This window comes from Coregonus lavaretus, assembly GCF_964263955.1.
Source record: "Coregonus lavaretus genome assembly, chromosome: 21".
NCBI lineage: Eukaryota > Metazoa > Chordata > Actinopteri > Salmoniformes > Salmonidae > Coregonus > Coregonus lavaretus.
In genome coordinates, this window is record NC_140008.1 from 43,077,315 (window position 1) to 43,095,024 (window position 17,710).

General features: G+C 42.7%; 1 pseudogene across 1 annotated transcript in view; it reads right to left on the reverse strand.

The window, feature by feature from the left end:
• Positions 1–17,710, reverse strand: part of LOC311149165 — a 133,201-nt pseudogene that overhangs the window by 100,472 nt on the left and 15,019 nt on the right. Inside the window, exon 2 of the transcript in view lies at positions 14,914–15,079. The product of the transcript in view is annotated as an uncharacterized misc_RNA (transcript). The remainder of the gene's footprint in view (positions 1–14,913; positions 15,080–17,710) is intronic.

The following is a 17,710-nucleotide window of genomic DNA, read 5'->3' on the forward strand; positions in this document are numbered from 1 at the left end:
GTTTGGAGGACAAAGAATGCTGAGTTGCATCCAAAGAACACCATACCTACTGTGAAGCATGGGGGTGGAAACATCATGCTTTGGGGCAGTTTTTCTGCAAAGGGACCAGGACGACTGATCCGTGTAAAGGAAAGAATGAATGGGGCCATGTATCGTGAGATTTTGAGTGAAAACCTCCTTCCATCAGCAAGGGCATTGAAGATGAAACGTGGCTGGGTCTTTCAGCATGACAATGATCCCAAACACACCGCCCGGGCAACGAAGGAGTGGCTTCGTAAGAAGCATTTCAAGGTCCTGGAGTGGCCTAGCCAGTCTCCAGATCTCAACCCCATAGAAAATCTTTGGAGGGAGTTGAAAGTCTGTGTTGCCCAGTGACAGCCCCAAAACATCACTGCTCTAGAGGAGATCTGCATGGAGGAATGGGCCAAAATACCAGCAACAGTGTGTGAAAACCTTGTGAAGACTTACAGAAAACGTTTGACCTGTGTCATTGCCAACAAAGGGTATATAACAAAGTATTGAGAAACTTTTGTTATTGACCAAATACTTATTTTCCACCATAATTTGCAAATAAATTCATTAAAAATCATACAATGTGATTTTCTGGGAAAAAAAATCTAATTTTGTCTGTCATAGTTGACGTGTACCTATGATGAAAATTACAGGCCTCTCTCATCTTTTTAAGTGGGCAACTTGCACAATTGGTGGCTGACTAAATACTTTTTTTCCCCACTGTATATCATTACATGCATGACAACTATATTGTCTGTCTGACTCACCGACTACCAATGTAGATTGGACAACACAAACACATAGAATTTTGACATAGGTGTGAGATGACGGGCGCTCGTGCCCCCCCCCCCCCCCCCCCCCACCTTGCGGGGGCTGCAGGGGTTTCCGCTACACCAGTGGTTTACTGGAGAAACGTTGTTGTCTCACCATAGAGGAAGAGCCGGGCAAAAATCATTGGTCTACTTTTTTTCTGTAACTTGATATACTATGAGAATGAGGGATGCATATAAAAGCCCATTCCTCTGGTCTGAATTCTCCCAGGGAAAGCAAGCCAAACCTCAGCTCTCCCGTCTTGCTCTATCTCTGGTTGAAAACATCCTGGCTGGGCTCAGAGGGCTGAGCTTTCCCTTCAGTGTGGAGCGCACAAAGGCTCACTCTATTCAGGATCAAAGCACAGATTGTCTGGGCGCTTCACGGGCCCAGTTCTGGAGGTCTAGAAAAAAAGACCCTATCGTTGTTGTCGGATTCTTCACTTGAAGAAAGACACTGTAGCTCCTTTAACCACCACACCATCTATTTAACAGTCTTTGCCGCATAATTCAAATGAACCCACTCTTTCATAACAGCATAAACATCATCCTTGTTATTACTCATGTTTTGACATTTCCCCACTACAGCAGCTTTTGGCTTGGACATGGATTGTTCTCTGCAGTGGCATGTGTCTCTCGGTCATCAGGCTTTTCCCAAACATGGTATTTTAATGAGTAAACCCTCACACGCTTTATCCTGTCTGAGTTAGATATAGTCCGTCTGGACCATGGTCCAATGTTCTCCACTGCTGACGTGACTGGACAAATTAGTGTTAGTTCAGCTAATATATTAAAAATGCTGCTGGGCCGCCGCAGAGGACATTGAGAAGTATTAGGAATGATAGCCCTGACTGTCACAGACGCTAACCACTTATGAAAAGGTGACAGCACATTTGGTTGCTATTTGCCAAAGAGGAAAAAAAATAACATGAGGCATTTTGATCTTTAATTCATACAGGATGTGGGGAATGTATATGGGCTATTCATATCTGAAAAGACTCTTTCTGCCCCCCCAAAAAAGCCATGTAGATCATCTCACGCCATCCCTTCTCAGATGGGATTTTTTTTTTTTCATGGGTCTCAGTCACTCGTCATTGACAAGCCATCCATTCATACAGCGTTGGGGAAGAACATCTCCTTGCAACTTTTTTACAACCCAAACCCACTTCTGTGTAATCAACTAGCCGTACAAGCTAAATATTCAAAGCAACTCCTGGATGTGTTTTATGCAGACAGAACCTGACAGACTTGAATCGACACCAAGGCAGATATGAAAGTGAGCACTGTCTGTCCGTCAAACCCAAATCTGGAAGTAATCAACTCCCCTTCCTCACAGGGCCCCAGCTGAAAGTCATTAACTTAAACAATGCTGTTCTTCTACTGATAGCTAGTTAGAAAAAATAATACTTAGGAGCATTATCATAACCATTTGAGAGGATCTCAATTATCTCTTGTTCTCTGTGCTGTGCTCAGTAAGATTGCAGCTTGGTCGGTCGTTGGCTTGGCTGGGAGGATGTAGTGTAACTGTACTACTTTATGAGGTAAATGGTCCAGTGTTTACATCCTAGACCTGACTACATTAGCCAAATATGATTACCCATCTCTAATCCTATTAGCTTTTGTTTCAGTAATATACATGAGAAACATACTCTGAGAGAAAGAATTGACAAAAACTAAATTCATACAACTATTTCCGTATGGTTGTTAGCCTACCAAGGTATGCAATTATAGGAAAACATGCTCTTAGGTACTTCTCAGAGTCCAAACTATGCAATTATTCTGTATTGTTTTGTATGATCTCAAAGAAATACAGCAAGACCAGAGCTTACATTGTACAGTTTCATTTAATAAGCTTGAATGCAACATACATCAGCGTGCCATATTAGATTACTTTTTTTGCCATGAAATCTCTTTAGTTTACAGTCAGCACAACATACTGCATTTCAACTAAACTATACAATGTCAATCAATAAAACGCACTGTTGTGTAAAACAGTAATTAAAAAAAATATTTGAAATCTTCAATATTACAGGCAGAGGTAAAAAAAAATACATTGGCTACTAAAAAAAAGGAACATTAATATATACACCTGTCTGTCTTTGTTAAGCATTCCCTGCCGGTGACTCTTATTAGTACCTCACAATCCTTTCAAGTTGCACACTCCACTGCCCCTCCCCCAGGAGCGATGCCTGAGAGTCTAGGCGTACCATAACCCCTAAAGGTCTAAGCCTTGCTACATGGCAGACCAATCCAAACTCATCTCCCGGCATGTCCAGCCCAACCATTATCTCAGCCAATCATGGATAGCGGGACGGTCATTTTCCATGGCTAAACCAACTAGGCTCGTAATTTAACCATTTTATTTGTATTTATGGATGGAATACAAGTTTGTTATTAAGGCACATGAAAGTGTGAAATGTTCCAGAATGCATTTTGATAAAAAATGTATGTTTACGTTCAAATCATAACGAATAAGGTTTTGAAGTGTCTGTCCTATATCTAGAATTTATATAAGAAAACTCAATAAATATTGTAGTTTTTTTGGACACATATTTAACACTTTATTTGGCACAAAACTACTTCCATACTCTTCTTTTTTAAACTGGTACCGGGTTACATTCAGACGAGTCCCGTAGAGAACTAGAGTAAAACGGAGAACAGCATCGTGTTCGTGAGAGTTTCCCTTTTCCATAGAGTGGTCATATTAGTTTGTAGGCCAAACCGTTCGTACGCTACAGATGTTTTCGTGAGAAGACTGATTTTCGTGATGTCTCATGGTCTGACAAACTGCTCTTTAGCTCTGCCACTTTCCAGCGTAAATTCATAAGGCTGACATAGGCGGATACGGTGAATTGAGACACAGAAGGATTTTGATGTGGATTTATTTTTTATGTTAACGGGTGCGTCAATCGACTCTTAAGGAATAAACCGGCCTCTCAAACTCTCTCTGACCTGTGTGACCTGGTCCTGATTGGTTGCCATGGAAGTTGTTAGGGCAATTATTGGGCAGTTGCGAGGGGGCGGAGACCCTTCTGACTCTCCAGGTCACACACTTCGCAGTCTCCTCCAAGCAGTTGCAGAGAGAGTAGCAAGCTCCTACACCTCTGCCCTGCCCCACACAAATGGACTCCTCCATATCTCTGTGGACTTGTGGGATGGTGTGTGAGCACAAAGTGAGTTGTGTGACGTGTATATTATTCTTCATATTTAGTTGTATAACTGTTGCCTATTGTCTGTTGCCTCTCTGTGTTTACTTTGTTATGTAATATGTGCAGGTAGAATATACATTTATACAGTCCTTCCTTTGTTAATAGCTTTGTTGCTTTACTTGTGCTATTAGTTATTGTATTGTGTACCTCTGTTTCTGTCCATTACAGAACCTCTACCATTGTACATCCCCATGTACCTGAGTTTTACTGTGTGTGAATAAAGTTCCTGTGTATGTTAACTCTTGGGCTGCCTTATTCCCCACTAACCAGGGGCAGACCAGCAAACACAGAGAGCCGGGTTGTTCTATTTCTTGGTCCTTCTGTCACTGGATTTGTGACTTTGCTGGCACCACTACACTATGGCGGCCCACAGAGACCACACAGTATACTTGCCACACAGGCCATCTGCAGTCCAGTGGAGTATGACTCCGGGATATGCAGTGAACTACTACCATTTGGATTATGTCCCCGCTCTGGAGCCTATGGGAGCCCCACACCTGCCGACAGCGCAGCATGGACTTTATGACCCCTCTCCTCCATCACCATCAGATTTGTAGCCATGATGCATCTTCCGCCTGCTGCACTGTGCCATGAATCCCTGCTACGCTCCCACTCTTGTGTCCCCATCCCTGGGACACAAGAGTGGGAGTCGGTGGCAGCCTGCAGAGAGATTCTGCAGCCACCCAGGCACTATATTGCAGGGTAGCATGCTCTTCCGCCCCTCCCAGCTCCACAGGTGGCCCTGCAGTTCTACTGCGAGTCTACAGTCCAGTGGTCACCTGTGTGGGAGCCAGCTCAGCCAGCACCGGTACCAGCTCCTCTGCTACGGCCCCTGTTGGCAGCACCCAGGCCAGTCCAGCGGCCCATGAGACTACACCAGTGGAGGGTCCTCAGAGGAGGAAGGGGAGGACCATCATTGAAATTTCATAAAAATAGAAATAGTGAAACATTTAAAATGTTATCCTTTTCAGATAAAACTATACTAAATATATTGATATGTCACCAAATAATTGATTAAATGCACTGTTTTGCAATGAAGGTCTATGGTAACTTCAACAGCACTCTCTGGTGTAGCACCATTGTGTAGCCGGAGGACAGCCAGCTTCCATTTTGCTCTGGCTACATTGACTTCAATACAAAACCTAGGAGGCTTGTAGGCCTCACCCCCTTCCATAGACCTACATGGTAATTATGACCACTTCCGGAGGACGACCCCCAACCAATCAAAGCTTTTGCAGTATGAACTGACATGTTGTCCATCCAATCATAGGATTAGGATCAGAGAATTAACCTAGTGTGTTGTATTGGGGTTGTGCCGTAGAGTATTATGGGGGGGTTCTATGTGTTGAGAAGCTTGGTGAGTGAAAAGTGATAGTTGAGCATTTTTAGGATATTATTCAATTCAAATGGCCAACAGAATGGCCAACGCTATCGAAAATGTTGTGGACTTTTTGTTGAAGAACCCCTTTCATTCTCTGGGGTAAACGGGAAAGGTGGGAATTAAACCGAGGTTTGACCTCTGCCTGAGATCAGTTTCATGAAGAAGGATGAAAAGGTGAGGGCGTTCGTCTTGATTGGTATCAAAAGGATAGCAGGTTAACAGGGAGCCTTTCATCAAGCCGCCTGTATTGCTGGCCTTGCCTGTTTGTTGGAAAGCTGGAGCCTTGGGCGAAAGGCGGGCACAGTGACTTGAATAACATCGATCGTTCAGTTAAATGGCATAACAAAAGCAGGGAGCATATAAATGCCCACATCAGATTCAAGCTTCTGGGAAAAAGTTGCATCGATCATGTGGATGAAGGTCTGTGTATTCAAACTGCGCAACACAAGAAAGTAAGAAGAAACAGGGAGGTTGTCAAGCGGTTTGTCGACACCACCACATTTTTGGGCATGCAAGAGTTGGCTTTAAGAGAACATGACGAGAGGGAAAGTTCAGCTAACAAGGGCAACTACAAGGAGCTTGCAGAGGTAATTGCGCGTTATGATGCTTTACTTGCTGAACATTTAACTTTCGACTGTCTTTTCTGGGATGTCGAAATCAATAAAGAATGATTTGATAGCTTCCATCGCATCATCCATTAAAAGTGAGATTAAAGAGAGAGGTTGACGCAGCACATTTCTTTGTGCGCGCTCAAGTAGGCTTTCCACTTTCCTTCTGTATTTATTTATCAAAGGTGATAACCCATAATCACAACGGACAGACACATGCAAAAACGAATTATATAAATATTGCAGCAGCCTAGGCAGAGATTTAACCTGCTGTATGGGATGAAAACAAGACAATTTTTCAGTCTGATCAACTGTAGGCTACTAATAATAGCAGCTGCATACAGCCTATGCACCCTGTCCATCTGGTCAGGTTAAACAAATTGGTAACGTTATGTATTTATAGTCCATGTGATCAAAATAGGGTTATATTCAAAATTAGGCTGGCTAGGCTGCCTATACGTTTTCAATCCAAAATTATTATTAACTCAACTGTTCTAGTCACCAGCCTCCACTGCTACAGACAGTCCGGTCGCCTGGGCTTGATCATCGACCTCCGGGATTAGCCATCACTGCAGCCGACGAGAGAGATGGCACTCCAGCTGCTGCCTCAGCCAGAAACCCAGCCTCTCCAGGCACCTCGAGCGCCCTCACCGTATTATCACCAGCCAGAAGTATCTGGTAAGACTTCTCCATCAACAGGGGCTTTTTCTGCCCCTGGTATCCTGCCTGTCCCTGATCTAGGGGACCCTCCAGCCGCACCTGACCTGCCCGCTGCTACCTCCCATGACCGGTCCAGCCTTGACCTGGGCACATCAGGGGACCCGGCCACACCACTGTCATCAGCTACCGACAACACAGGCTCACCTGACCCAGCCATAAATTAGCATTGGACTGAAAACCCACAGGACGGTAGATCTCCAGGAAGAGGGTTGGGCAGCCCTGGGCTAGGCATACTATATTTACTTCTGAATTTTCCTAATAATAAGCACATTGCTTATCTTTACAACAGGAGTATAGCCTACCTGGTTGGCATGAAAATGAACCACGGGAAAAGCGTCCTCCATTTGCTATTAAAGTACATACAGTTGAAGTCGGAAGTTTACATACACTTAGGTTGGAGTCATTTAAACTCGTTTTTCAACCACTCCACAAATTTCTTGTTAACAAACTATAGTTTTGGCAAGTCGGTTAGGACATCTACTTTGTGCATGACACAAGTAATTTTTCCAACAAATGTTTACAGACAGATTATTTCACTTATAATTCACTGTATCACAATTCCAGTGGGTCAGAAGTTTACATACACTAAGTTGACTGCCTTTAAACAGCTTGGAAAATTCCAGAAAATGATGTCATGGCTTTAGAAGCTTCTGATAGGCTAATTGACATCATTTTAGTCAATTGGAGGTGTACCTGTGGATGTATTTCAAGGCCTACCTTCAAACTCAGTGCCTTTTTGGTTGACATCATGGGAAAATCAAAAGAAATCAGCCAAGGCCTGAAGAAAAAATATTGTAGACCTCCACAAGTCTGGTTCATCCTTGGGAGCAATTTCCAAACGCCTGAAGGTACCACGTTCATCTGTACAAACAATAGTACGCAAGTATAAACACCATGGGAACACACAGCTGTCATACCACTCAGGAAGGAGACGCGTTCTGTCTCCTAGAGATGAACGTACTTTGGTGCAAAAAGTGCAAATCAATCCCAGAACAACAGCAAAGGACCTTGTGAAGATGCTGGAGGAAACAGGTACAAAAGTATCTATATCCACAGTAAAACAAGTCCTATATCGACATAACCTGAAAGGCCGCTCAGCAATTAAGAAGCCACTGCTCCAAAACCGCCATAGAAAAGCCAGACTACGGGTTGAAACTGCACATGGGGACAAAGATCGTACTTTTTGGAGAAATATCCTCTGGTCTGATGAAACAATAATATAACTGTTTGGCCATAATGATCATCGTTATGTTTGGAGGAAAAAGGTGGCAGCTTGCAAGCCAAAGAACACAATCCCAACCGTGAAGCATGGGGGTGGTAGCATCATGCTATGGGGGTGCTTTGCTGCAGGAGGGACTGGTGCACTTCACAAAATAGATGGCATCATGAGGAAGGAAAATTATGTGGATATATTGAAGCAACATTTCAAGACATCAGTCAGGAAGTTAAAGCTTGGTCGCAAATGGGTCTTCCAAATGGACAATGACCCCAAGCATACTTCCAAAGTTGTGGCAAAATGGCTTAAGGACAACAAAGTCAAGGTATTGGAGTGGCCATCACAAAGCCCTGACCTCAATCCTATAGAACATTTGTCGGCAGAACTGAAAAAGCGTGTGCGAGCAAGGAGGCCAACAAACCTGACTCAGTTACACCAGTTCTGTCAGGAGGAATGGGCCAAAATTCACCCAACTTATTGTGGGAAGCTTGTGGAAGGCTACCCGAAATGTTTTACCCAAGTTAAACAATTTAAAGGCAATGCTACCAAATACTAGTTGAGTGTATGTAAACTTCTGACCCACTGGGAATGTGATGAAAGAAATAAAAGCTGAAAGAAATAATTCTCTCTACTATTATTCTGACATTTCACATTCTTAAAATAAAGTGGTGATCCTAACTGACCTAAGACAGGACATTTTTACTAGGATTAAATGTATTTGGCTAAGGTGTATGTAAACATCCGACTTCAACTGTAGATAACATGTTTTTTTTTTCCCCTGCCCCTGTTTCGAGACAGGTGCATGATAATGGTCCATTCTAAATCAAAACAAATTTCACACATATATTATTTACTATATGTAAAGACAAGATTAAATCAAGAATAGTCTGATGGGTGACAATATTAGCCTATCACTTGTGAATTATATATTATCACTTGTGAATGATGCCCAGCTTAAGGCAAAAAACAGCGCATGCCTTTTTCCCCCCGACTTTTTCAAATCATAGTCGCACACCTCATGTAGCCTAGCCTGTAGGCCTATATGTTTTGATAAGGTTTGTATCACAACTAAAGTTGCCAAACAACTTCTTAAAATGAAGCACATTAATTCGCTTTACAATGGGTATAGAGCCTAACTGGCATACATACACAGCGCATGAGTTTCAAGTTTTGGGAAGATTATTTTCACCATAGAAATGCACCTTTATAATAAAAACATTACATGCATAATCGCATTTGCGGTCACTTTCTAGAATGGTGTTTTCCTGCTAATGGAACATTCGCGCTTATAGCCTACTGCTTATAATGTGAAGAAATAGCCTAACAGTTTATCAACATTTTAAGCTGAACGTTCTGATCTGTTGCACCAGGCTAATTGCTTAAAACTGTTTTTTGTGTGCTAGTGGTTGTATTAATTTGGGATCTATCGCATCCCACAACTGTACCAGACTACGTTTGGAATATTTATTTCTCACATAGAATACAATAGGTCAACTTTTGTACTATGATGGATAGTAGATTGACATCGGCCAGTGCTTTTGCTGTTCGTTAGGACCTACTCATTTTGTTGGCTGACGAAAAGTAAATGTGTACAGTTCTTCCAATATCTGCAATATGCGCCTCGGAATTGGATAAGGACCCACGCAGTTGCGTCCCGGATGTGTCTGTCTTCACTTGTAGCCTGTGAGAAAGACCCAATCATGTGATGGAGAGCCATGTGAGTGAGAGGTGATTCGGCACGCAGCCGGGAGAAGGGAATTATAATGATTATATTCAGCCCAAGGGCACAATGGCACTGGCCGCAAAAGGCATGGATTTCTTTAGGGGCCATTACGGCCACACAAAGGGGATGCAGCCGGGAAATTCTAGGCATTATCAAGGGCTTGTAAAATTGTGAATGAGAGACTGATGAAGTGTGTACAGCCTGCGCAAAAAAACAAAGCGGAGCTCATGCCTTTCATGCAACTTTTTTTTCAAATCATCATCATCGCATCATGCAGCCTTAGAATGTATAAAAAATCTAAACATATAGCCCAACATTTGTATCACAACTAAAGTTACATAAATAATTGTAAATTAAGCATATACAGTACATTCGGAAAGTATTCACATTTTGTGATGTTACAGCCTTATTCTAAAATGGATTGAATTGTTTTTTCCCCTCATCAGCCTACACACAATACCCCATAATGACAAAGCAAAAACAGTTTAAAAAATGATTATGCAACTTTATAAAAAAAAATATTTACCTAAGTATTCAGAACCTGTACTTTGTTGAAGCACCTATAGCAGCGATTACAGCCTCAAGTCTTCTTGGGTATGACGCTGCAAGCTTGGCAAATCTGTATTTGGGGAGTTTCTCCCATTCTTCTCTGCAGATCTTCTCAAGCTCTGTCAGGTTGGATGGGGAGCGTCAATGCACAGCTATTTTCAGGTCTCTCCAGAGATGTTAGATCGGGTTCAAGTCCGGGCTATGGCTGAGCCACTCAAGGACATTCAGAGACTTGTCCTGAAGCCACTCCTGCATTGTCTTGGCTGTGTGTTTAGGGTCGTTGTCCTGTTGGAAGGTGAACCTTCGCTCCAGTCTGAGGTCCTGAGCACTCTGGAGCAGGTTTTCATTAAGGATCTCTCTGTACTTTGCTCTGTTAATCTTTCCCTCGATCCTGACTAGTCTCCAGGTCCCTGCCGCTGAAAATCATCCCCACAGCATGATAATTCCACCACCATGCTTCACCGTAGGGACAGTGCCAGGTTTCCTCCAGACGTGACGCTTGGCATTCAGACCAGAGAATCTTGTTTCTCATGGTCTGAGAGTCCTTTAGGTGCCTTTTGACAAACTCCAAGCGGGCTGTCATGTGCCTTTTGCTGAGGAGTGGCTTCTGTCTGGCCACTCTACCATAAAGGCATGATTGGTGGAGTGCTGCAGAGATGGTTGTCCTTCTGGAAGGTTCTCTCATCTCCACAGAGGAACTCTGGAGCTCTGTCAGAGTGACCAATGGGTTCTTGGTCACCTCCCTGACTAAGGCCCTTCTCCCCCGATTGCTCAATTTGGCCGGGCGGCCAGCTCTAGGAAGAGTCTTGGTGGTTCCAAACTTCTTCCATTTAAGAATGATGGAGGCCATTGTGTTCTTGGGGACCTTCAGGCTGCAGAAATGTGTTGCTACCCTTCTCCAGATATGTGCCTCGACACAATCCTCTCTGAGATCTACAGGCAATTCCTTTGACCTCATGGCTTGGTGTTTGCTCTGACATGCGCTGTCAACTGTGGGACCTTATAGAGACAGGTGTGTGCCTTTCCTAATCATGTCCAATCAACTGAATTTACCACAGGTGGACTCCAAATCAAGTTGTAGAAACATCTCAAGGATGATCAATGGAAACAGGATGCACCTGAGCTCAATTTCAAGTCCCATAGCAAAGGGTCTGAAAACTTACGTAAATAAGGTATTTCTGTCTTTCATATTTTTGTATAAATTTGCAAACATTTCTAAAAACCTCTTTTCACTTTGTCATTATAGGGTATTGTGTGTAGATTGAAGAGGATTTTTATTTATTTAATCCATTTTAAAATAAGGCAGTAACGTAACAAGATATGGAAAGAGTCAAGGGGTCTGAATACTTTCTTGAGTAAGGAAGCTCCAAAGTGCAGGTGTTTCAGCCTAGCTCAGTGCTTTCTGTGGTGGTGGGGAAGCCAGTGGAAAATAAGGAGCATAGGGGTTTGTAATGTTCTCTAATTGCGCCGTGATTGGCTCAGTGTTATGTCACTCATGGAGACACTTCGTCACTGCAAAATCTAAGGGTAGAGCTCGAAAATTCAAGCCCCTTGGATGCTGCCATAGAGTTACATTAGAAGTGCCCATCCAAGAAGGCTCAAGGTCATTGGCCACAGATCAAATGACTTCAAATCACGTTATATCTACAGTAGCTTTGATTGGACTGATCATTTACATTTACATTTACGTCATTTAGCAGACGCTCTTATCCAGAGCGACTTACAAATAGGTCATGTCAACATCATACTTTCAAAATCTTAGCTATCAGTCGTCATCATGAATCAAGTCAACAATCTACTGGCAAATCCTTTTTAATCCTTGTCATATGAAGATAAATTATGAAGAGAAATTATAGATAAAATGTATTGGTGCTCATCAGCCATAAACATTACACAACAAGTTGGAAATCGCAAATTCAACAATGAGTGGTTTGGAAGGACTCAGTGGCTAACTGCAAGCATTGCAAAGCAATCACTAGCCTGCTATTCAGTGGAGTGGATGTGTGGTCCAAGTCTGGGTTTAAGGGTCTTAAAATGATAAATATTCAACATTGGCCATGCTGTCAATCCAGCATGACTTCTGCCACTTTCAAAACAACTGAAAACTTGGACTTCAGTGAGTTCAAGACAACTGGGAACTTAGAAAAAAATGAGCTCCTACTGGGAAAGTACGTTTTCAACGGTCATCCAACTCAGAATTCCAAGTTGGGAACTCGGGCCTCTTTCTAGAGCTCCGACCTGAAGATCGCTAAAGTCATGATTCGACCTTGTTTTTTTCAGAGTTCCCAGTTGTCTTGAAAGCATCGTAAATCCAGAGAATGCCAGACCTGATGACAAAATTTGCCCCCGAAGGACTGCCGCACAGCACAACAAGGGGAGTCCAAAAATGTATTGTATGCTGCTGCATAAATTATGTTATATGCCAGGGAGATATGTATACTGTAGCTAAGTAATACTAAGTGTATGGTGTGTAGTAAACTGTCAGTAGCCCATGTGCCTCACCCTTATAATTTGGTCCCTTTTCCCCTCATAATTTAGCCTACTGTTCTGACTTGGTGGTGCACATGTAGCCTATAACCACCAATGTTTCAGCATCACTGTGCCTTCTTGAAGAAGGCATAGTGATGCTGAAGCGTTGGTGTTTTTTTACCCAATAAATTACTGGGAGTTATACATATGGAGTGTGCGACTCTCTTTAGACCTGCCTAAAATAAATAATGGATTTATTGTGATGGTGTAGGCTATATTACATGGATTTATTAGACTTTTTTAAATGTAGATGTTCCAAAAGTCTGCATCAGTGGCTTGTAGGCTATGCGTGGAAGCCAGGAGATGCTAAATGTGTTTGTTAATTAACGGTCAATTACCGTGAGACCGGCAGTTATTTGCTTGACAATCACTGGCTGACAAAATTTCATGACCGCCACAGCCCTATGCATGGTGTGTCAATTGAGTTGTGTAAGTAAAGCTATGTTCGTCATCCGCAGGGCCTTTGCCATTTGGACAAAGCAGTGTGGGATTTGTGTGAGGACATCTGACATCACTAGTCTGATTACTGAATGGAAACAGCCTTAGGGTTTATATTATTTTTGCTCTAAAGTGTCTGTTACATTTACATTTACATTTTAGTCATTTAGCAGACGCTCTTATCCAGAGCGACTTACAGTTAGTGAATACATATATATATTTTTTTCATACTGGTCCCCCGTGGGAATTGAACCCACAACCCTGGCGTTGCAAACGCCATGCTCTATCAACTGAGCTACATCCCTTCCGGCCATTCCCTCCCCTACCCTGGACAACTGTGCGCTGCCCATGAGTCTCCCGGTCGCGGCCGGCTGCGACAGAGCCTGGATTCGAACCAGGATCTCTAGTGGGACCACTGCGCCACTCAGGAGACTACCTAAAAGCATCATTGTCAAAGTCACCCTGCTTTGCCTCCCGCCAAGCAGTAAAGCTATTCCAGGAGATTTTTCTAATGACTGATTTAAAGCGGCAATCAACAGTTGAAAAAATTACAGAGTCCTCCCACCACTGTTTCGGTAAAAAGTGGGGAGGATAGGGCTGGAGAAATGTAACCACATTCAAATTCAAAGACAGAGCTATGGATGCAAGGACTGACCATCCATGATATCAAAATTATAGTTAAAATAATGTTTTGAGGCTTTTCAGTGTTTTTTTTTTTTACAATTACTTTGTTTACAAACATTGGAGTTAAACCAGATTATATTTTGGGTTCTGATGGGGTATGACAGTTGAACTAAGCTCGTGAGGCATTTCTAAGTTATTTTCTACAAGAATCAATGGGTAAATATCATTAATTTATACATCAAAAAGTTATTTCCCCTTTAAATGTAACAAATTAAATGTAAACATTGTTGGCAGATTATTATAGTATTCTACAGGAATCGTATAGAACTCCACTGGCAACAGAAGGTACAGTAGAAAGGTGTAGGCCAGATCATCACATTGGACAGTATCCTCCTTCCTCTGTCATGTACGGTAGCAGTATACTGGACAGTAGCAGTGATATCTTAGGAGCTATGTAAAATTGGTATGAGTGTGTTAACATTAGGCTCACAGCTAGTCCGCCCTATATATTCTCTATTTCCTTTACTTTAACCCCCAAATCCCAGCAGATCGTAATGAGAAATACACCAGATGACTCTATAAATAGACCTGTTTCCATGTCACACACATTCCCATGAATTAACATTTATGTAAGTACATGCACACACACACACACTGTAAGACCATGCATACTGAATGTTGACCCTCTACAGTTTTGTGGACCAAGTGTACGATTTACACAGGGTACATGGGGATTAACGGCTGGGCTCTGGCCACGTATTATTATAGAGCTGGTCTGGCAGGAGGTCAAATTGACCATTAGCTACAGTACATGATGTGTTTTGGGCCAAGGTGCATCTCCCTTTGTAGATGACAAAAGGTTTGGCTCATGGGAGAAGGTATTTTTATACCAGAAAGATGATGCATTTCATGCAATAAATAGATAACAGTAGAAATATAATCTTGGGTTCTGTGACACATGCAGGCTCTGTTGCGTGCATGAATACAGCATTCACTACCATATAGTATTCAATAAAGGCAAAAAATATATATATATCATCCAAGCTAGAGGTGTCATTTCAGTGACAAGTGTTCTTTAGTAGACTTATAATAAACCTGCTCAGAAAGTTCCTGGAGCCTTCTAGGTCGACGTGGGAGATCTCAATGAAATCTCCCATCATTCCCTCCTCTGACGGCTCCACGTCCTCGTAGAACTTATGCGCTTTGTAGTAAAACTGCTTCTCTCCTTTGATTATCTCGCAGGTCACAGCGAAGAGCTTGACTGTGATACACACACACACACACACACAGTTGAAGAGACTGTTACACATCATTGACCTTTTCACACGGCCATAGTCAAGTACCATTGCCATGTTATGTCAGAGTGAATAACAAACTCTTTCCCCACACTACTGACGTGGAAGAGGGCAAAGTCACTCAGGAGGAACAGGTGTGTGAGGACCAGAACAGGACACTGGTTCGCTAACTATGGACTGGATCTGAGCTGAGAATCTGCAGCAAGACTGAGAATATGCAGCAAGACGCATGATGATAATTTGATTATAAGTCTAAAAGTAAGGGATTGTTTGTCTTTTCCAACAAATGTATGTGATGCAATCAATATACGTACTGTATGTACCAGTGGAGGCTCCTCAGAGGAGGAAGGTGAGGACCATCCTCCTTAGTAAATTTCATAAAAATAGTGAAACATTAAAGTTATCCTTTTTAGATAAAACTATGCTAACTATATTCACGTCACCAAATGAAGGTCTACAGTAGCCTCAGCAGCACTCTGTAGGGTAGCACCTTGGTGTAGCCGGAGGACTTCTAGCTTCTGTCCTCCTCTGGGTACATTGACTTCAATACAAAACCTAGGAGACTCTTGGTTCTCACCCCCTTCCAAAGACTTACACAGTAATTATGACAACTTCCAGAGGATGTCCTACAACTTATCAGAGCTCTTGCAGCATAAACTCACATGTTGTCCACCCAATCAAAGGATCAGAGAATGAATCTAGTACCAAAATGAATCTAGTACTAAGCTACAGCTAGCTAGCACTGCAGTGCATACAATGAGGTGAGTAGTTGGCTATCCAACACTGGAACTCTTCCAAGTCGAGGTGAGCTTTTGGTTTTATTAATTTATTGCCACGGGGCCCACTGGTGGCAATAACTGCTTGCAGCTGACTACACTGTACTGCATGATTGTAGTGGGCTTACTAATATGTTAGTTCTAGTAGCTGTTGTTGTGTTGACTATGATGTGACAACAATGTAGGCTGTGTGTAGCTATTAGTGGTCATCATATGAAGGTTTGTCTTAGAAAGGGTTTTTCGCCTGGTCACAGACAGCTGATGTGTTGTGAACAGAAGTCCACAAGCGAAGGGAAAAGGTGAGAGGAAGAGACCGAGAAGATAGATGCGAGAAGGAATTATATATAGACAACGAGCTGTTTGTATGTGGCTTATATGAAAGTGAACTGTGTTTGCGTGTGATCAGGGGTGTATTCATTGTGCCGATTCTGTTGAAAAACGGAAGCAAACGAAACGGGGATAAACATACCTGAATTTGTCCAATAGAAACTCTCGTTTGCAACTGTTGGACTAATGAATGTGTATTGAATGTGTCACTGTCTGTCACCTTGATTTCTCCAAATTCTCTCGACCTGTGCACCTATGTTATAAACTTTCATTCATAGGCTAGGTTGTAGCAACCTCATGATGAGTATAGGGAAAATTATAGTATCATGTAGTAGCCTAAATGTATTGATGTTACGTTGAGCTGGGTGAATGGAATATGAATGACAGTCATCAAATATGCTGTAATAGAAATAAGGCCATGTTCATAAAAAAATCAATAAAAATCATCCTCCCTCATCTTAAACGGCACCGACTGCCACTGGTATGTAGTGTATGCGCCCAATGGTTTGTTTATGACATTTTATTTCCAAGAAATGCACTGTAAATAAGTACACACTTTTACCATACATTTTGTTATCCAAGCCCATGCTGTTGTTGCATGAACTTTGACACTGAAGTATACTTTTTTCTCACCAGTTTGAGTAAAATGTATATGTTTCTGTATGTGTTGTAGCTCTTCGTAAGTACAGTCTTTGCAGTGATAGGTAACCCAAGATGGCGTAGCAGTGCGGTCGCTTTTATTCATTGTCCCTGTGTAAATATCCCGTTTCTTGTTTTTTTTTGTCTATTTTGTATATATTTCTCAATTTTTACTTTTCATTCTTTAACTAAATATACTTTCCTGCAACCCGCCTCACCCAACGTGGAAAGGATTCTATTATTTCTTTATAACTTTCATCAAGAACCGTAAGCTGAAAATAGTGTAGCTGCAACTGAATGGCTACTTGCTACTAGTCACCGTTAGCGTCTTCACCACTGTCCGTGGCCTACACTATCCACCAGCCAGCTCTAGCTCTAGCCTGGACAATTCGTCGGCCAGTCTGCACAGCGTGCTATCGACCCAGAGCTTATTGGACTTTCTGCCGGAATCACTGGACCCTAGCGCCGGATCATCGCAACCAGCTAGCTAGCTGCAACCTGTTGTTGGCTGATTACCATTGCCCTATAGCAAGCACCAGTTAGCCTTGAGCTAGCCTCAGGCCCATCTCCCGGCTATCTACCTCTCTGTCAACCGGACGGGACCTCCTAGTGTTGACACTGAGCCCCGCCGATCCAACACGACTGGTCTGCCGACGAAATAGTCTGATGTGGTTTCAACAGGCTTCCCGTTGCGACGACCACGAAGATCCATCTGCCAGCCCCGGCCCGCTAGCACACGCAAACTACAACTGTGCTCCCTGCTAGCTGTGCTGAAGCACCAATTTGAACTGCTCTCGGACTCACATATTGCTGTTCACTGGACCTTATGATCACTCAGCTGCACAGCTGATGCCT